The 14,589-nt window shown below is 47.9% G+C and overlaps 1 protein-coding gene across 1 annotated transcript in view; it reads left to right on the top strand.

Moving 5' to 3' along the window:
- Positions 1–4,916: 4,916 nt before the first annotated feature.
- The window catches only part of LOC144129505 (uncharacterized), a 56,190-nt gene continuing 46,517 nt past the window's right edge, over positions 4,917–14,589 (top strand). The window contains exon 1 of the mRNA XM_077663667.1: positions 4,917–4,949. The gene's annotated coding sequence lies outside the window, so the exon portion shown is untranslated. The remainder of the gene's footprint in view (positions 4,950–14,589) is intronic.

Below are 14,589 nucleotides of genomic sequence, written 5' to 3' on the forward strand. Positions count from 1 at the left end.
AATGATGAAGAAAATTTAGTGGTGCGGGCGCGAGGTCGTGACACTTGCTGCTGATGGCCGGTGCGGAGGGAGATGCGTGGTGGTGGTGCGCAGATGTAGGGTTCCTGTCGTAGCTCAGAGTAAGAAAACTTGTGAAACAAACATAAACTAGCAATGTAGCGGCGATGAGCAAGGGTAGGTAGGCTGGACTGTGATTTGAGGGATGATATGCTGATATCAAAAGAATACGATGAATGAATGAATCTAGTTGCTCGGTTTTGAACTGCTTCAATTGAATTACAGAGATATGCTTGCTTTGGAGACCAGATGGGAGATGCGTATTGTAGTTTTGATCGGACTAATGATTTGTATGCGAGGAGCTTGACATGCTGAGGAGCAGAGCGTAGGTGACGCTTTAAGAATCCTAGTGTTCTGTTGGCGGATGATATGATGTTTGAAATATGCGTATTCCATGTAAGATCATGACAAATATGAACACCAAGGTATTTGTATGATTGGACAAGATCGAGAGGAACGTTAGATATGCTGTATTGGAACAGAAGAGGGTAACGGCGACGATGGAACGACATATATTTGCATTCACTTGTGTTAAGTGTCATTAGCCATTCACTGCACCAGTCTTGTACATGAGTTAAATTATTTTGAAGAGATTGTTGGTCAAAGGTGTTAGTGACTGTTCTGTAAATAACACAATCATCAGCAAACATCCGAATATGGCAATCTAATTTCTCAGGTAGGTCGTTAATATAAATTAGAAACAAGAGTGGCCCAAGGACGGATCCTTGGGGCACGCCTGAGGAGACTGGTAGGAGGTCAGACATTTGGTTATTGACAACGACTGATTGGAAGCGGTGAGTTAAGAATTCTTTTATCCATGCTAGTATGTCGGGATGCAAGTTTAGGCGAGAGAGTTTCAGAAATAAGTGGTTATGAGGTACCTTGTCAAATGCTTTAGCGAAGTCGAGAAAAATTGCGTCAGTTTGGAGGTTAGCATCAAGATTGGCATGCAAGTCATGAACGTAAAGTGATAGTTGACTTTCACATGAGTATCCTTTGCGAAATCCGTGCTGCGATGGGTGAAAAAAGTTATTTGAATCCAGAAAATGCATTGTTAAAGAATAAATGACGTGTTCCATGAGTTTACATGGTATGCTGGTGAGTGATATGGGTCGGTAATTAAGTAGTGAATCTTTGTTACCCGACTTGTGGACCGGAACGACCTTCCCCACTTTCCAGTCATGGGGTATGACACCTGTAGAAAGAGACTGTGAGAACAGCAGGCATAAAAATTTGGCAGAAGTATGGTTAACGTTTTTTAGTACCTTGGTGTTGATTTCGTCAAAGCCGGCAGATGATGACAGTTTTAGTTTATCTATGAGACATGATATGCTGGCCTCAGAGAAAGTAACGGCTGGCATTAAACTTCTTTGGTCATTTGCTGTCATGAGGGGGGGCGGTTCCTGTTCATGAGTGAATACAGATGCGAAGGCAGAATTAAATATGTTAGCACACTCGACATCAGAAACAGCACGCCCGGAATCATCAGTTAAGGTAATAGTGCGTATAGATTGCGGATTTAAAAGCTGCCAGAATTTAGTCGGGTTATCTTTAAGTATGTTAGGAAGGTCAGTATGATAAAATGAGCGTTTAGCGTTTTTTACTGCGACCAGGTATGTCTTTTCGGCAGCGTAATATTTTTCCCATGCGTAGTCATTGCCAGTCTGTTTAGCACTGCGGAACAAGCGTTTCTTTTTGTTTTCTAGTCTTCCTAGAGCCTTGATAAACCATGGTTTCTGTTTGGTTGCGCGGAAGCTGCATTTGGGAACATATTTGTTAGTAAGTTCGTTGATTTTATGAATAAACATCGACCAATTTTCGTGGATGGTTTGTTCCGGGAAAGAGTGCTGAAAAGATGGGAAATAAGCTTCCAACGCCCTGTTTATAGCCTCATAGTTACCTTTGTTATAAAGGAAGCTCCATGCAAACTCCGAAAGGCGGGGCGCCAGCTTTCCCTCCAGTTAATAGTAAGAAACTCTATGTGCCGCGCTGCTCACGCTCCTCAACACTTCGGGCCCTGGGGTGAACCGCGTCATTAACAAAGCACTCTGGAACCTAGACACGTACCCCTTGCCTCGAAGCCCTTACTAGCCTTATCAATACACATTGGCAAGCTGGCACTCTTCCACCTCGTGGACCCATGCACGTGTCTCTTTGATTCCCAAACCCGGCAAACCTATTGCCCTAGAACAGCTTTGCCCCATCTCTCTCACCTCCTGTCTTGGCAAGCTGTTCGAGCACGTCATCCTGGCCCCCCTGCAGACCTATCCGAATGACCACATGTATCCGGACTCCTTGTTCAGCTTTCGTCCCCAATTGTCCACCCAGGATGTCATGCTCCAGCTTTCCGAGGGTGTCACACAACAAATGCACTCGAGCAATCCTGGCACTGGACCTTACCAAAGCATCCGACAATGTACATGACACCGCAATTTTGGACTCTCTCTCTCTCCTCTCTAAGCCGTATCCCGTATCCATTCTTACGTCACCGCATTCCTCGCCCGCCGCACTGCCGAAATCTCCTACCGCCCGCTTCCTCTTTTTTCTCCCTTGGCAACAAGGGTACCCCCCAAGGTTCTGTATTGTCCCCTCTCCGTTTCAACACAACCCTCTTCCCGCTGGCACGTGCTCTGCGCACTATCCCAACTCTGTCTCATGCCTTCTGTGCCCATGACATCACCCTCTGGGTCACCACCGGGAATCTTGTCGACATGGAGACCACCCTCTTAGCGGGTCTGGACGCGGTGGTGACTCACGCCCGTGCTATCGGGTTGAGCTGCGCTGAGAGAAAATCGGAGCTTTTGCTCGTTTTGCGTCAGGGGTGGCCCCCTTTTCGCCCTCTCCACTCACTGTCCACCTGGAAGGCACACCCATCCCTCTCGTCTCTACCCTTCGCATCCTTCGACTATTTCTTCAGCCCAATGGCAGCACACCGCCCTCATCACTCGACTCACATACACTGTACGTCAGACCATCCGCCTCATATGCCGCATGGCCATTCGCTATCACGGCATGCGTGAACACGGACTCCGCTGCCTGGTCCAGGCATTTGTTCCAATCTGCTTCATGTATTCTCTTCCGTATCTCTTCCTTTCTCGCACCGAGGAGGACAAAGTCAATAGAATCATTCACCAGGCGTATAAGTCGGCGCTATTCTTCTCACATCTACCTCGACGGCTCGGCCACCGTCCATGGGTGTCCACAATTACCTTACGGAGCTGATACAGGCCCATCGAACGGCTAGCTCCTCCATCTCTCCCGCACACTCCTGGGTCGCTCAATGGTCTTCCCTCTTACCCCCTTCGCACTTCACTGCCCTTCCTTCCCTTACCTCCTAACCGTTCATCCCCTCCCTAAGAATATGCATCCTGAACACCATCCCTCCCGTAGAGCAGTGCGAGCCTCCGCACTCTAGTCTGAGCACGCACGGAAACTCCCCGTGGCTCACGTGGATGTCGCCTCTTACCGCCGCTGCCCAGACCACACCCTTGCAGTCACTGACAACACTCTTCGACCCACTCTTACTGCCTAAGTCTACACTTCGACTTCTGTAGACGCAGAGGAGGCTGCCATTCCACTTGCCATCACGCAAAACTCCGCGGAATACATTTTCACTGACTACGAACCTGCGGTCTACATCTCCGCGGTTGAACGCCGGCAATCGATACGTGCGACGCGCTCCTCACGTACCATGATATTACCATGATAATACCGTACCATGATAGTACCATATATTGCCGCCTCTCTCAGCTCACTTGACCCCTCTCTGCACTAATTTCTTACCCATCACCAACGCTTGCGGCGCCAACTAACGGCCCACACTTTTCTTACTCCCGCACGTTTTGTCCTCCTCCACCCCGGAACTTACTCGACGGCCTGACGCTTATGTGACAACCCAAGAGCCGACTACGCTCATAGCTTATTCTTCCGCCCTGCATATTCGCCCCCTGCCTCTTGGCATCTAGCCAGTCCACAGCAGTGGGAGGCTGCATTGTCCAACACAGAGCTGGATATCCAACTTCGGCTGGTGAACTGCGCAGACGCTACATGCACATTTGTGATGGCGGCACAGATATCTGTGATTGTCATCTCTGTGAAGCTGTAAGCTGCGGTGTCCATCCGCATCCCAATTTGTAAACTTGTGTGTGAAGTGTTTCTTGCGAGGTTGTTTAAACGGGACAGAGACAAAGTAGTGGTCGCTGCCTAATGTTTGATTTGTCCTGTTCCAGATGATGTCCACGAGGTTGCGGCTGAGCATCAGGTCTGAACTGGTGTCCAGACAGATGCTATAGGCGATTCTGGTGGAAGTGTGGAAGTTATTGTGCACGGTGAGTAGGAGGTCCCACAAAAATGAACACAGGCGTTTCCCCATGCCCGGGGTGGCTCGGTAGCACCAATCAGTATCTTCACAATTGCACATCAGCCGGAGCTTTCCACGGCGGGCGTTGCATCAAACAAACCAGCTTTCCTTTGAACGCATCAAAGTGCAGCTGTGTTCTAAGCAGAACACGCCTTCATGCACCCCGCGTGCGACGCCGTGCATGTAAGACTGAACTTTTAGGGGCAAAAAACAATGAAAAATATGCGTTAGTCTATGACTAACCTGGTTTAAATTACAACACAACCAAGCATAGCAAAACCTTTCGCTTTGCATAACCACGCTTACATGAGCAAAACTGCAACCATTTTTGTTTCAAATTTTGTACTCCTTCAATTGTATCACACTGCACTATTTGTCAGCTGAGAAGTTAGAGTTGCTTTTGCCCTTTGTTAGGTGTCTTCACTGCTTCCCATTCTAATACGGAAGTGTGAAGTAACAAAGCAATCACCATTAGCAAATTAGTTATTGCGGAGAAGACGAAGACACTTTGGTGTGCGCCGGCTGTCGAGAGGTGTGTGAGTTGGAAATACCTTAAGCATATTATCTTGTGTCTAAGTAATTTAGCTCTTGCTTGCCTTGACATGAAGGGTTTAGCGGTCCGATGTTAACCGCAGTGTACGGAAAATGTCACTTTATCGAGCTCCGGAATGAAAAAGGTGCAGCGGGCGTTACAAAAGTACAAACTCATCAGACTTGTGACTGCTTACGTGTGTGAATGCGAGAGAATTATATTTCCACGCGTGAACGTTTTAGAGTTATGCGTCGCTTGCCACTGCGCCGGAGGCCGAGAGAGAGGGAAAGAGAGGAACGTTATTGTGCAGACGAATTCGGGCCCCTGGGTCATCGAACGACCCCACCACACTCTAAGGTTCATGCCTAAAATGTCCATGACGCTGGCAGCGCGGCTGGCGACGACCTTTTGTCTTGCCGGGTCCAAGGAGCGTAGTGAGGTCTCCCAGTCTTCCCATGTCTGGAGCAGCACCGGCCCCCCGGGTGGAGGCGAAGCCGGGTAGGCCAGGAGGACAATCTGAGTACCGCTCGAGCCGGAGCCCGAGCTTCCTGTTCGCGCCCCTGTCGCACTGCTGCCTTTTCACATTGTCGCAGCTCAACGTCGGCTGCACGCTTCTACCGTTTGATGTTCTCTTCGCGGTTGTGGAGTGCAACGTGTCCTTGACGCCGCAACCGTTTGAGACTAACTTGGCGCGCTCGTACCTTATTGGTGGTCGTCGGCCGCGCTGTTCGCCTCTACAGCCGTCGTGCAACGTTCCTCTTCTTCCTTGTTTCAACGGTGGCAGCGTACTTTCGTGGGTGCCCTCGTCTTCATGTCGATGTAGACGCGGTTGCCTGGCAGGCCGCAGACGTTGACGTCGACACAACGTCGACGAGGGAGTGTGAGAGACAGTGACTCGCGTGCGGCCGCGCAACCCTTCTCAGAGGTTTCTTCAGGCTGTTGCCGCATGAGTGCTGGCACGACCTGGTCAGGCGGCAGGTGGTCTGATGCCGACACCTGCTCAGATCTCTGCTAAGTTTTCAGATCTCTGCCCTGAATTTGGCTACGATCAGTGATTGCTTCTCTAGACCGCAAAAACGTTTCCTTCATTAACCTTCTGAATAAAAACCTTATTTAACTTCTCATGCAATCACAAACATCCACTAACTTTCTACTCGCATTCACGCAATTGTGTGCAAAACCGCCTTTATCGTCGCAGATTTGTGACCAGTGCGAGTAAGTAAGGTGTATTTATTCGACCGCACTTTATTCTTAATTATCGCTGTTTGTGTCACTTGGCTATGCCGGCCTGTAAGTTAAAATGAGGGAGTGGCGGTCCTGGCACGGATTTTACAACTAATAGATTCAGTTGAATAATATTGCTAATTATTTTTGACATGCTTTCGGCGAGGTAAGCGGGCAAGAACAGTTGCCTCTTCCATTTGGTAGGCTAATGGCTTCCTTCTAAAGCGGTTGAGTTTTCATTTAGAAAACTTAAATTCTGCGACAAGCAGCCTCTGCTTTGTATTATGTATATTAGCACCAGGATGCAGCATGCATGGCTTCCACTGACAACGGAGTGAATACTAGCGGACGTGTCAGTCAATTGGGCATTGTCCGGATTTCTAGTGTAGAAGCGTTGTCCCAACGGCCCCTATTTTTATTTTTTCACTCACGTGTTGACAGACCACTAAAGCGTAATTGTTGCCGTCTGTTAACCTGTTGTCTTCTTTGGCGTCAACCAAGCCGCCGCGGTGGCCCAGTGGTTATGGCGCTAGGCTGCTGACCCCAAAGACGCGGGTTTGAACCCGGCCACAGTGGTCGAATTTCGATATAGGCGAAATTATAGAGGTCGGAGTACTGCGCTATGTCAGTGCACATTTAAGATCTCCAGGTGGTCGAAATTTCCGGTGCCCTTCACTACAGCGTCCCTCATAGCCTGTTTCGCTTCGGGACGTTAACCCCGTAAAAAATCTTCAGCGTTAACCTGCGGTCTGCTGTCTGGACTGGTATAATATTGGAGTGGGCATGTATTTCTTCCGCGCCATGGATATTTTTGCAACAAGAAAAGCAGGCACGGAAGCATTCCGGACAAAGAAGCTAGTGACTCCCAAATACGCCCAAGGGGAAAGCATAAAGTTCAGTGTTACCAAACCTCTTTATATACATCGCTGTACAAGCACAATTTTGGGTGGTGAATTATTACTGCTCGCTGTCGATCGATGACATTTCTGGAATGGAAAAAATTTAGGAAGGCGCACTTGACTCTATAATTATAAAATCAAATGGCAATGTCATCGAGCCTTCATCTAAACGTTTAAGCCAGAGCGGCTGAGTTCGTAGTTTTGTGAATTATAATTTACTGCGCTGGCCACATAATTTAAAATAGACGAAAGTTGATATATGAATGTTTCTATATTCCTTTACAACAAAGAAATTAAAGTTACGGTTTAAAAAACACCCACAGAACGCTTAGGCTTGCAATGTACACAGTGCTGTACAAAAAGCATAAACTTTTTAATGGATAAGCTATTGTTTATCGCACTGTCTCGTTTCTTCCTCATCATTAGTGAAGTACACACATTTTTAAAAAAAATGTGCACCATTTTCTTGAAATAAAAGAACGTCCGTGGAGCTCAACTACATTTTTTTCATCAATTCTTGACTCCTAAAAAATATCGTGCGCACACAAGGAGCCGTATCTTAAGTAGAGCGGCCTTACCAAGCACCTGCAACTGATTTTGGGTGGAAGTAAGATTTTCTCAAAGCGATGCAAAAGTATAGCATGACGCGAGCTTCGTATTTTCGCAAATCGTTAGTGACCAGGTGTGCTGCGATATCTCACCTTAAAGTATCGTATTTATTCGCATACCGAGCAGCCCGTTTTTTTTAACCGACACTCTCTGAATTCGGCGGTTGATCAATACGTGAATCGCAACCAGGACCAGGCGCAAACTCGTCTCCAAATTCGAGAAAGTAGAGGACAACGACACCACAGACGATACTGTAGAAAGGCGTGCTTTGCAGTGGCCTTTGAGCCTTCGCAAATGTCGGCGAAAAGTGCTTCAGATATACGCAGGGGTGTGGCATGGCATATCTCGTGTTTCACACGCCGCCGCCATGCTGCGGAATTTGTTCCACTGTGCCGGTCAGCGTAATTGCTCATTGAGAGCTTGGAAACTGCCGATGGTTGAGCACTACCACAGTGAATTTTATACCGGAAGCTGTGCTTCAATAATGCAAAACCTCAAGGGCACGTCGCTACGAAGAATGACCTTCGAGCGGCGGAGCGGGTTTGTGGCTGAGACGTAATAACATGTGACTTGCCCCGCCTCGGCGCAGTTACGTCGCGCGGAGCCTGTGGAGTTCGCTTGCCTTCACAAGTGATTCGACACTCACTTTGCACTTCGCATGTGACTAGCCATTCCTCTGATAAGACAATAAAAAGCGCGAAGCGTTGCTTGACTTTCGCAGATAGCCACGGAGGATTCGCGCGCAGGAGCCAGTACTTCGGCTGTGTATCGTAGATGACTGATTGAATCTGACGATTCTTATGATCAAGAACGTCGACAGGGTGCGTTGGCGAAGGATAGAACTACGAAATGTTAAACCACAGTAAACCGTCTATGGCCATGCTCAATCGAGCTTCCGCTCTGTACATTAGGTTCAGCCGCGTTCAACCCAGCCAGCTTTTTTTTAAGGCAAAAGCGTTACTACCCCTATTAGACGAAATTGCGCAGCCGACCGTCGTTTCAGCCGACAGATGGTCCCAAAAAGATGGCGTCCCAACGGCCATTGTCTGGACGCCTAAGCGGCGAGTGCGACGACGGCATGCACAATTAAAACACAGCAGTAGACACATCCCCCCCTTTTGCCTCCGACGCGCCATTTACTCGTATAGCATAACTAGCAGGTGGTGGTGGAAACTTTAATAGGCACAGCGGGGCGTTTAGGACACGCAGGTCCTTGGGCCCCCGCACGGGCCCACTGCACTGAAACGTTCATATCCAGGAGGCTCATGACGCTGGCAGCCCGGCCTGTGGCGATGGCTTGCTGCGCGGGGCCTCGGAGCGCAGTAGGGTCTCCCAGGCCTCCCAAGTGGTGAGGTGCTCCAGGCCCCGCGGGGGAGGATCCGCCGGGCAGAGGAAAAGGATATGATCGAGAGTGGCTTTGGGGTGGTGGCAGAGGGTACAGGAGGGGTTTGTGTGGGCTTGGTGATAGCGCGAGCGTATACCAGGGAAGGGTAAGGTGCATGTTTGGAGCCGCCTCCAAAGTGTCTAGTGATAATTGTCGAGGGAGGGATGAGGTGGGGGTAGAGCCGACGTTTGGCTTTGCAGGCCTGCGTTAGTTCACTGAATGAATGCGTTCGCTCCCGTGAGGACCCCTGATCGGAGGCCGCAGGTCCCCGGTTGAGAGAACCTCGGGCTAAAGCGTTGGCTGCCTCATTTTCATGATTCCTGGCGTGGGCATGCACCCATATGAGCTCCATGTGGCGGGGCGAGTGTGCAGCGAGGGAGTTCAGTATGCAAAATGCAGGGACGTGAACTCTCCCGCGGGAAAAAATTAATATGGCAGTTTTAGAGTCCAATAGCATATACCAGGCCTCCATGCACGTGAGTGCTAGGGCAATGGCGGCCTTTTCAGCCTACTCTGAAGTGGCAGTGGGGGCTATGTGAAGGGTGGCAATCGGTTGTAGGGAGGGGTTCGTGATGGCTACAACCACGTCCTCGCCTGTGCATGCGGCATCCACCCACACAGCATCCGGTTCCGTGCCATATTGTTTGTGGAGCGCCCATGCGCGAGCTCTGCGGTGGGGCTCATGGTAGGTGGGGCGCATGTTTTTGGGGAGGAGTTTAATAAGTAGTTCGGGGTGAATGTGTTGGGGGACCTGGAGGCGGGAGAGATCCGTGGCTGGTATCCTTATACTGAGGGTGTGTAGGATGTGTCTGCCGATGGTGGTTCTCGCGAGACGTATGTATCGTGTCTGTCGGTGGGCCTGCATAACTGGCAGGCCTCCTTGTGGTCCGGTTTTCCGAACATTCATACCAAAGCTGTGTTCTACCATTTCCGTTGGTCACATAACGCTCCAGGTCTTGTCATAGGATTTCTTGTTGCATATACCTTACATGTGCTAGTCGAGTTGGAAGCTAGGTGGCGAGAGAGGTTCGAACTGAAGACATAAGTACCTTCAATTCTTTACCTTCTCAGACTCTTTACCTCTTCCCTTAAAGCACTGTTGAGGTGTCCACCGAGATGTGAGGCATTTATTGCGGGATTTGGTTTCCTCAAATACCAATTTTCGTATAAAAATTGTGACGCAACCGTTTGTAGTACAACGATCCGGGTGGTGTCATAAGAGTTTTCATTACACGCAACATAGACGTTTACGGTGATACGGTGGCTACAGTGGGCAAAGGACACGGTTAATTAGAGAGACATGAGAGAGGGCTGTGCCCTACAGTGGGCGTAGTCGGGCTGATGATGATGACATGCTCTAGTCAAGTTAAAGGCTTATTCGCGACAGGTATTCGAGCCGTGTGCCCGAATGTTCCACTCTGACCTTTGTGGAGTCAGCGTTCGGAGCCATGTCTTCATTTCATTTAGGAGTGCGCAACTCGCGTCGAGATCGAACGGTGACGACGACACACTAATGCTTTCGCCTTCACAGCATGTAAGCAGGTATAAGTGCCGGCTAGTGTTTTGTTTTTCTTCCTGAGCTTAGTGAGTCGACCTGTACGAGGTATCGAATGGTACGCGAAAAAACGCGCAACTTCGTTTTCTTATGCAATGCTCACAGCTCAGATCCAAGTACATGTATACATCAGCTTTATATTGTCATCGCACATCATACGGGTGGGCGTTGCACCGATGTATTAGTGTGTATTGCTACTCCATATCGCGTAATCTGAAATCGAGTGATGGCTATATTACTTTGAGCAGTCTAAACGATGGACCAAAGACGAAGAGAGAAATTGCACTCCAATGAACTTGCTGAACGCAGTCTAGTTTGGCGGACGCACCTGATGGTAAATACTGAGGACAGTGTCGTGCATGCGAGCAATAAACTACACAGTCAGGCTGACAGTTTTTACGGATAAGAATAAATAGTATATAAAAGCAGCTCTGAGAAACTCAATGTTAAGTAGTTCACGCAGATGTATTTACCTGCATAGAATTTAACTGGGCTAATTCACCTATAATTATTAAAAAAGTTCGCAGAAACTTTGCAAATGTGAAAAAAAAACACTAAGGTGCACATAAATGATGAGAATGTGCGCTGTCGACTGGTTGTTGTTCATCCCCACTAAAAAGCTGAACAAACTCTGCGGTAGCGATATTCAAAGGTACTGTGCGCTGTAATTTACTTGCTGTGATGCCTGATGGCTTCCGCTGTAACGAGTATTAAGTTGGCTTTCTGCGAGAATCAAATGATGCGAATATAATCAGCTGAACTAATACAACCGCAATGCCTGATTCTCTGTGCGCTGTGCATTTGAAGCACGCACAAGTCTGCCATAGACAACAGAGGGTGCAAGTAGTTAATTTAAAGAAGTTAAACATAAAAAATTAAACTTTCAAAGGCAGCCGATCTGTCCTATTTTGCTACATCGCCACATTCAAGCACTTCGCTGATCTTGCAGCGAAGTCGAAACCAAGCCTGCTCCCCTGCTGCTCAGGTCACATGGTCGAAGGCCACCAATGGCATTTGCAAGCCGCTGCTAACAACCTGCCGCGAAAGCCCTGCAACCAGGGGCGTAAGGAAATCGTATGATAATCTTCAACCTCTCAGCGGAGACACCATAGTGTTGCCAAAATACCTCCCGAAAACTACTCAACAGCTACAATTTTCTCCTTCGTGAAGCGTTGAAATTGCTTAGAGGGGATGTTATAGTACCTCTCAGGCTATCAATCATAAAAAACAATGTTGCTATAATGCTTTTTGTAGCGACCATTAAGCACCCGTTAGAACCACGCAATCTCAGATTTGGATTTGGGCCTTTCCGCTTTATGACCTCAGGGTTTCCAGACTCCCCATGTTTCGCAAGAATGTTGTAAGGTGACATTATGCGCCTACGGATCTGGCACGCCCCAATTTTTTTTCTGTGCTATCACGCGTGATTTAGATTTTTTTGGTGGCACCAGCCACGCCAATTCACCCTCCGACGTCCACAGTATGATTAGCCAGCCGGCGGGAATCCCAATGCCTGCTCCAGAGTATTTCCAATTTCATGTGGCTGGAGCGTCGCACATGTCAGAACAATGTGTTTTGCCGTCTCTTCTTGTTTATGCATCGGTGTCACATGCACACTGATCGTGTGTAGTTCCAGACACCGTTAGAGCGTTAGGAAATAGCTGTTCTGATCTCTCAGCAGATTCCCTCGACTTAGCGTGACAAGCTCAGTCGAAATCCCGCTACGAAGTGACAGAGAGGGAGGGGAGGGTCGTTTGGTGCGCAAAGTTTACTATTAGCAAGCCAGGTAATGTGTCGTAGTCATCCCCACCACCCTGACTACACCCAGTGCAGGTCAAAGGCCTCTACCATGTATTTTCAATTCATCATCATCATCATCATCATCATCATCAGCCTTACTACACCCACTGCAGGGCAAAGGCCTCTTCCATGTCTCTCCAATTAACCCTATCCTTTGCCAGCTGCATCCACCCTTTGCCTGCAAACTTCTTAATCTCATCCGCCCACCTCACCTTCTGCCGCCCACTGCTACGCTTGCTTTCTCTTGGAATCCACTCCGTTAACCTTAAAGACCAGCGGTTATCTTGCCTTCGCATTACATGCCCTGCCCAAGCCCATTTCTTTCTCTTGATTTCGACTAGGATGTCATTAACCCGTGTTTGTTCCCTCACCCACTCTGCCCGCTTCCGATCTCTTAACGTTACACCTATCATTTTTCTTTCCATGGCTCGCTGCGTTGTTCTTAACTTAAGCTGAACTCTTTTCGTTAGCCTCCACGTTTCTGCCCCGTAGGTGAGTACCGGTAAGATTATGCTGTTGTACACTTTCCTCTTGAAGGAAATTGGTAAACTGCCACTCATGATCTGCGAGAATTTGCCATATGCGCTCCATCCCATTCTTATCCTTCTAGTTATCTCCCTCTCATGATCCGGATCAGCTGTCACTACCTGCCCTAAGTAGACGTTTTCCGGCACAATTTCTAGGCTCTCGCTGCCAATTGTGAACTGTTGTTTCCTTGCTAGGCTGTTGAACATTACCTTTGTTTTCTGCATGTTAATTTTTAGACCCATCGATCTGCTCTGCCTGTCTCACTCGTTGATAATGATTTGCAGTTCACCTCCTGAGTGACTCAGCAAGGCAATGTCATCAGCAAATCGCAGATTATTTAGGTATTCTCCATTTATTCTTATTCCCAACTGTTCCCAATTCAGGCCTCGAAAAACCTCCTGCAAACATGCGGTGAACAGTATTGGCGAGATCGTGTCTCCTTGCCTGACGCCCTTCATTATTGGAATTTTATTGCTGACTTCATGGAGGACTATAGTAGCTGTGCAGTTGCTATATATATCTTCCAGTATTTTGACATAAGGCTCTTCTACCCCCTGTTTACGCAATGCCTGTATGACTGCTGAGGTTTCGACTGAGTCGAATGCTTTCTCGTAATCAATGAAAGCTATATAGAGAGGTTGGTTATATTCTGCGCATTTCTCTATCACCTGATTGATAGTGTGAATATGATCTATTGTGGAATATCCTTTACGAAAGCCTGCCTGATCATTTGGTTGATTAAAGTCTAACGTTGCCCTGACTCTATTAGCGATTACCTTAGTAAATACTTTGTAGGCAACGGATAGTAAGCTGATCGGCCTGTAATTTTTCAAGTCCTTGGCGTCTCCCTTCTTATGAATTAAGATAATGTTTGCATTCTTCCAAGCTTCTGGTACAGTCGAGGGCATAAGGCATTGCGTATACAGGGTGGCTAGTTTTTCTAGCACGATGTCCCCTCCATTCTTCAACAGATCTGCTGTTACCTGATCCTCCCCAGCTGCTTTTCCCCTTTTCATTGCTTCTAAGGCTTTCTTTACTTCATCTTTCGTTATTGGCGGGGTGACGCATTGCTGTGCACTGCTGTCTTTCTCATTAGCGCTCTGATTACATTTGATACTGTACAGGTCTGTGTAGAACTCTTCGGCTACGTTAACTATCTTATCCATATTGCTAATGACATTGCCCTGCTTGTCTCCTAATGCATACATCTGGTTTTTACCTATGCCTAGTTTCATCTTCACTGTTTTTAGGCTACCTCCGTTCTTTATAGCATGCTCGATTCTCTCCATATTAAACTTCCTTATGTCGGCTACCTTGCGCTTATTTATTAACTTTGATAGCTCTGTTAGCTCTATTCTATCGGTAGTGTTAGATGCCTTCATGTTTTGGCGCTTCTTAATCAGATCTTTCGTCACCTGAGATAGCTTCCCGGTATCTTTTCGAACTGTCCTACCGCCTACTTCTACTGCGCACTCCGTAATTATTGATGTCAGGTTATCGTGCATTGAATGAACATCAAGATCATCTTCCTCAGTTAAAGCCGAATATCTGTTTTGCAGCGCTATCCTAAACTCCTCTGCTTTCCCTCTTACGGCTAACTCGTTAATGTTCTTCTTCTTCGCTAGCTTCTTCCGTTCCCTC

This window comes from Amblyomma americanum, chromosome 4 (genome assembly GCF_052857255.1).
Source record: "Amblyomma americanum isolate KBUSLIRL-KWMA chromosome 4, ASM5285725v1, whole genome shotgun sequence".
NCBI classification, from domain to species: Eukaryota; Metazoa; Arthropoda; class Arachnida; order Ixodida; family Ixodidae; genus Amblyomma; species Amblyomma americanum.